We start from the raw sequence: 6,879 nt of genomic DNA, 5'->3' as shown, positions 1-6,879 counted from the left end.
TGGGACAGACGGACCTCCCTGGGACAGACTGACTCCCAAATGGTACTATTGCCGCGATAGTGCACTACTTGTGACCAGAGCCCTGTGGGGGTCCTTCACACCTGGATCTGATATCACAGAACAATGTCAATGTTGTCATCTCCTTGGTCCACTTCATCAACTGGCTTTGTGTGAGAACTAACTCTATAGGTCTCTGGTCAGAAGTTTTGCACTATGTAGGGAACATGGTTCCATCTGGTAGGCCAAAGGTGGCTGGTGCCCCAGCCACATCCGCCCTCTCCAGCCCCCTACCACCACCCAGAGCCCCAGTCTGGGCTTGCCCCAGCCACATCCGCCCCTCTCCAGCCCCCTACCACCACCCAGAGCCCCAGTCTGGGCTTGCCCCAGCCACCTCCGCCCCTCTCCAGCCCCCCTACCACCACCCAGAGCCCCAGTCTGGGCTTGCCCCAGCCACCTCCGCCCCTCTCCAGCCCCCTACCACCACCCAGATCCCCAGTCTGGGCTTGCCCCAGCCACCTCCAGCCCCCTACCACCACCCAGAGCCCCAGTCTGGGCTTGCCCCAGCCACCTCCGCCCCTCTCCAGCCCCCCTACCACCACCCAGAGCCCCAGTCTGCTTGCCCCAGCCACCTCCAGCCCCCCTACCACCACCCAGAGCCCCAGTCTGGGCTTGCCCCAGCCACCTCCGCCCCTCTCCAGCCCCCCTACCACCACCCAGAGCCCCAGTCTGGGCTTGCCCCAGCCACCTCCGCCCCTCTCCAGCCCCCCTACCACCACCCAGAGCCCCAGTCTGGGCTTGCCCCAGCCACCTCCAGCCCCCTACCACCACCCAGATCCCCAGTCTGGGCTTGCCCCAGCCACCTCCGCCCTCTCCAGCCCCCCTACCACCACCCAGATCCCCAGTCTGGGCTTGCCCCAGCCACCTCCAGCCCCCTACCACCACCCAGATCCCCAGTCTGGGGTCCACCCCTAACCAGCCAAGCTCCACAGAGCCAGAGGAAGCATGTTAAGACGCCCCCACCTGAAACTGATCCACTCCACTACTACTGAGAAGTTGCCCTGAACCACCTCCTGAAACAGGATGCTGTTGGTCCTACTGGTCCTAAAACTGGCCCTGAACCTCCTCCTGAAGCAGGCTACTGTTGGTCCTACTAGTCCTAAAACTGGCTCTGAACCTCCTCCTGAAGCAGGCTACTGTTGGTCCTACTAGTCCTAAAACTGGCCCTGAACCTCCTCCTGAAGCAGGCTGTTGGTCCTATTGGTCCTAAAACTGGCCCTGAACCTCCTCCTGAAGCAGGCTGTTGGTCCTAAAACTGGCCCTGAACCACCTGAAGCAGGCTGTTGGTCCTACTGGTCCTAAAATGGTCCAGAACCTCCTCCTGAAGCAGGCTGTTGGTCCTACTGGTCCTAAAACTGGCCCTGAACCTCCTCCAAAGGAGGCTGTTGATCCTACTGGTCCTAAAACTGGCCCTGAACCTCCTCCTGAAGCAGGATACTTTTGGTCCTAAAACTGGCACTGAACCACCTCCTGAAGCAGGCTGTTGGTCCTACTAGTCCTAAAACTGGCGCTGAACCAGCTCCTGAAGCAGGCTGTTGGTCCTACTGGTCCTAAAACTGGCCCTGAACCTCCTCCTGAAGCAGGATACTTTTGGTCCTAAAACTGGCACTGAACCACCTCCTGAAGCAGGCTGTTGGTCCTACTGGTCCTAAAACTTGCGCTGAACCAGCTCCTGAAGCAGGATACTGTTGGTCCTAATGGTCCTAAAACTGGCCCTGAACCTTCTCCTGAAGCAGGCTGTTGGTCCTACTGGTCCTAAAACTGGCCCTGAACCTCCTCCTGAAGCAGGATACTGTTGGTCCTACTGGTCCTAAAACTGGCCCTGAACCTTCTCCTGAAGCAGGCTGTTGGTCCTACTGGTCCTAAAACTGGCCCTGAACCTTCTCCTGAAGCAGGCTGTTGGTCCTACTGGTCCTAAAACTGGCCCTGAACCTTCTCCTGAAGCAGGCTGTTGGTCCTACTGGTCCTAAAACTGGCCCTGAATCTCCTCCTGAAGCAGGCTGTTGGTCCTACTTGTCCTAAAACTGGCCCTGAACCACCTCCTGAAGCAGGATACTTTTGGTCCTAAACTGGCCCTGAACCACCACCTCAAGCAGGCTGTTGGTCCTACTGGTCCTAAAACTGGCCCTGAACCACCTCCTGAAGCAGGATACTTTTGGTCCTAAAACTGGCCCGGAACCACCTCAAGCAGGCTGTTGGTCTTACTGGTCCTAAAACTGGCCCTGAACCTCCTCCTCAAGCAGGCTGTTGGTCCTACTGGTCCTAAAACTGGCCCTGAACCTTCTCCTGAAGCAGGCTGTTGGTCCTACTGGTCCTAAAACTGGCCCTGAATCTCCTCCTGAAGCAGGCTGTTGGTCCCACTGGTCCTAAAACTGGCCCAGACTCCTCTTGAAGCTGGCTACTGTCGGACCTAAAACTGGCCCTGAACCTCTTGAAGAAGGCTGTTGGTCCTACTGGTCCTAAAACTGGCCCTGAACCTCCTCCTGAAGCTGACTACTGTTGGTCCTACTAGTCCTAAAACTGGCCCAGACTCACCTCTTGAAGCTGGCTACTGTTGGACCTAAAACTGGCCCTGAACCTCTTGAAGAAGGCTGTTGGTCCTACTAGTCCTAAAACTGGCCCAGACTCTCCTCTTGAAGCTGGCTACTGTTGGACCTAAAACTGGCCCTGTACCTCTTCTTGAAGAAGGCTGTTGGTCCTAAAACTGGCCCAGACTCACCTCTTGAAGCTGGCTACTGTTGGACCTAAAACTGGCCCTGAACCTCCTCCTGAAGCAGGCTACTGTTGGTCCTACTGGTTCTAAAACTGGCCCTGAACATCCTCTTGAAGAAGGCTGTTGGTCCTACTGGACCTAAAACTGGCCCTGAACATCCTCTTGAAGAAGGCTGTTGGTCCTACTGGTTCTAAAACTGGCCCTGACGCAGGCTGTTGGTCCTACTAGTCCTAAAACTGGCCCTGAACCTCCTCTCGAAGAAGGCTGTTGGTCCTACCGGTTGTTTGTTTGTTTTGCAGCCTTGTTTATTGTTTGCTAATATTGATTCAGAGTTTTTATGAAGTGTCTCATACCTGATAACCTGGTCTAGTCCAATGAGGGGGGGGCTTGAAGACATGATGGTGGATATTTACCAGTCTCTATGGATGGGGGGGTATACGCACTGGTAGTGTAAAATTGATCTTGAAAATAATAACCACATTAGATAATACACTGGCTGTGTCCCAGAGGGCGGCCTTGGTCCTATGGGCCCTGGTCAACAGTAGTGTCCCTTTACCCTATGGGCCCTGGTCAACAGTAGTGTCCCCTTCACCCTATGGGCCCTGGTCAACAGTAGTGTCCCCTTCACCCTATGGGCCTGGTCAACAGTAGTGTCCCCTTCACCCTATGGGCCCTGGTCAACAGTAGTGTCCCCTTTATCCTATGGGCCCTGGTCAACAGTAGTGTCCCCTTCACCCTATGGGCCCTGGTCAACAGTAGTGTCCCCTTCACCCTATGGGCCCTGGTCAACAGTAGTGTCCCCTTCACCCTATGGGCCCTGGTCAACAGTAGTGTCCCCTTTATCCTATGGGCCCTGGTGAATAGTAGTGTCCCCTTCACCCTATGGGCCCTGTTAACAGTAGTGTCCCCTTCACCCTATGGTCCCTGGTCAACAGTAGTGTCCCCTTCACCCTATGGTCCCTGGTCAACAGTAGTGTCCCCTTCACCCTATGGTCCCTGGTCAATAGTAGTGTCCCCTTCACCCTATGGGCCCTGGTCAATAGTAGTGTCCCCTTTATCCTATGGGCCCTGGTCAACAGTAGTGTCCCCTTCACCCTATGGGCCCTGGTCAACAGTAGTGTCCCCTTTATCCTATGGGCCCTGGTCAATAGTAGTGTCCCCTTCACCCTATGGGCCCTGGTCAACAGTAGTGTCCCCTTCACCCTATGGGCCCTGGTCAACAGTAGTGTCCCCTTTATCCTATGGGCCCTGGTCAATAGTAGTGTCCCCTTCACCCTATGGGCCCTGGTCAACAGTAGTGTCCCCTTCACCCTATGGGCCCTGGTCAACAGTAGTCTCCCCTTCACCCTATGGGCCCTGGTCAACAGTAGTGTCCCCTTTATCCTATGGGCCCTGGTGAATAGTAGTGTCCCCTTCACCCTATGGGCCCTGGTTAACAGTAGTGTCCCCTTCACCCTATGGTCCCTGGTCAACAGTAGTGTCCCCTTCACCCTATGGTCCCTGGTCAACAGTAGTGTCCCCTTCACCCTATGGTCCCTGGTCAATAGTAGTGTCCCCTTCACCCTATGGGCCCTGGTCAATAGTAGTGTCCCCTTTATCCTATGGGCCCTGGTCAACAGTAGTGTCCCCTTCACCCTATGGGCCCTGGTCAACAGTAGTGTCCCCTTTATCCTATGGGCCCTGGTCAATAGTAGTGTCCCCTTCACCCTATGGGCCCAGGTCAATAGTAGTGTCCCCTTCACCCTATGGGCCCTGGTCAACAGTAGTGTCCCCTTCACCCTATGGGCCCAGGTCAATAGTAGTGTCCCCTTCACCCTATGGGCCCTGGTCAACAGTAGTGTCCCCTTCACCCTATGGGCCCTGGTCAACAGTAGTGTCCCCTTTACCCTATGGGCCCTGGTTAACAGTAGTGTCCCCTTTATCCTATGGGCCCTGGTCAACAGTAGTGTCCCCTTCACCCTATGGGCCCTGGTCAACAGTAGTGTCCCCTTCACCCTATGGGCCCTGGTCAACAGTAGTGTCCCCTTCACCCTATGGGCCCTGGTCAACAGTAGTGTCCCCTTCACCCTATGGGCCCTGGTCAACAGTAGTGTCCCCTTCACCCTATGGGCCCTGGTTAACAGTAGTGTCCCCTTTATCCTATGGGCCCTGGTCAACAGTAGTGTCCCCTTCACCCTATGGGCCCTGGTCAACAGTAGTGTCCCCTTCACCCTATGGGCCCTGGTCAACAGTAGTGTCCCCTTCACCCTATGGGCCCTGGTCAACAGTAGTGTCCCCTTCACCCTATGGGCCCTGGTCAACAGTAGTGTCCCCTTCACCCTATGGGCCCTGGTCAACAGTAGTGTCCCCTTCACCCTATGGGCCCTGGTCAACAGTAGTGTCCCCTTCACCCTATGGGCCCTGGTCAACAGTAGTGTCCCCTTCACCCTATGGGCCCTGGTTAACAGTAGTGTCCCCTTTATCCTATGGGCCCTGGTCAACAGTAGTGTCCCCTTCACCCTATGGGCCCTGGTCAACAGTAGTGTCCCCTTCACCCTATGGGCCCTGGTCAACAGTAGTGTCCCTTCACCCTATGGGCCCTGGTCAACAGTAGTGTCCCTTCACCCTATGGGCCCTGGTCAACAGTAGTGTCCCCTTCACCCTATGGGCCCTGGTCAACAGTAGTGTCCCCTTCACCCTATGGGCCCTGGTCAACAGTAGTGTCCCCTTCACCCTATGGGCCCTGGTCAACAGTAGTGTCCCCTTCACCCTATGGGCCCTGGTCAACAGTAGTGTCCCCTTCACCCTATGGGCCCTGGTCAACAGTAGTGTCCCCTTCACCCTATGGTCCCTGGTCAACAGTAGTGTCCCCTTTATCCTATGGGCCCTGGTCAATAGTAGTGTCCCTTCACCCTATGGGCCCTGGTCAACAGTAGTGTCCCCTTCACCCTATGGGCCCTGGTCAACAGTAGTGTCCCTTTATCCTATGGGCCCTGGTGAATAGTAGTGTCCCCTTCACCCTATGGGCCCTGGTTAACAGTAGTGTCCCCTTCACCCTATGGTCCCTGGTCAACAGTAGTGTCCCCTTCACCCTATGGTCCCTGGTCAACAGTAGTGTCCCCTTCACCCTATGGTCCCTGGTCAATAGTAGTGTCCCCTTCACCCTATGGGCCCTGGTCAATAGTAGTGTCCCCTTTATCCTATGGGCCCTGGTCAACAGTAGTGTCCCCTTCACCCTATGGGCCCTGGTCAACAGTAGTGTCCCCTTTATCCTATGGGCCCTGGTCAATAGTAGTGTCCCCTTCACCCTATGGGCCCTGGTCAACAGTAGTGTCCCCTTCACCCTATGGGCCCTGGTCAACAGTAGTGTCCCCTTTATCCTATGGGCCCTGGTCAATAGTAGTGTCCCCTTCACCCTATGGGCCCTGGTCAACAGTAGTGTCCCCTTCACCCTATGGGCCCTGGTCAACAGTAGTCTCCCTTCACCCTATGGGCCCTGGTCAACAGTAGTGTCCCTTTATCCTATGGGCCCTGGTGAATAGTAGTGTCCCCTTCACCTATGGGCCCTGGTTAACAGTAGTGTCCCCTTCACCCTATGGTCCCTGGTCAACAGTAGTGTCCCCTTCACCCTATGGTCCCTGGTCAACAGTAGTGTCCCCTTCACCCTATGGTCCCTGGTCAATAGTAGTGTCCCCTTCACCCTATGGGCCCTGGTCAATAGTAGTGTCCCCTTTATCCTATGGGCCCTGGTCAACAGTAGTGTCCCCTTCACCCTATGGGCCCTGGTCAACAGTAGTGTCCCCTTTATCCTATGGGCCCTGGTCAATAGTAGTGTCCCCTTCACCCTATGGGCCCTGGTCAACAGTAGTGTCCCCTTCACCCTATGGGCCCTGGTCAACAGTAGTGTCCCCTTTATCCTATGGGCCCTGGTCAATAGTAGTGTCCCCTTCACCCTATGGGCCCAGGTCAATAGTAGTGTCCCCTTCACCCTATGGGCCCTGGTCAACAGTAGTGTCCCCTTCACCCTATGGGCCCAGGTCAATAGTAGTGTCCCCTTCACCCTATGGGCCCTGGTCAACAGTAGTGTCCCCTTCACCCTATGGGCCCTGGTCAACAGTAGTGTCCCCTTT

Source organism: Oncorhynchus masou, chromosome 2 (assembly GCF_036934945.1).
Source record: "Oncorhynchus masou masou isolate Uvic2021 chromosome 2, UVic_Omas_1.1, whole genome shotgun sequence".
Taxonomy (NCBI): domain Eukaryota; kingdom Metazoa; phylum Chordata; class Actinopteri; order Salmoniformes; family Salmonidae; genus Oncorhynchus; species Oncorhynchus masou.
Note: the sequence above shows the minus strand (reverse complement) of the source record.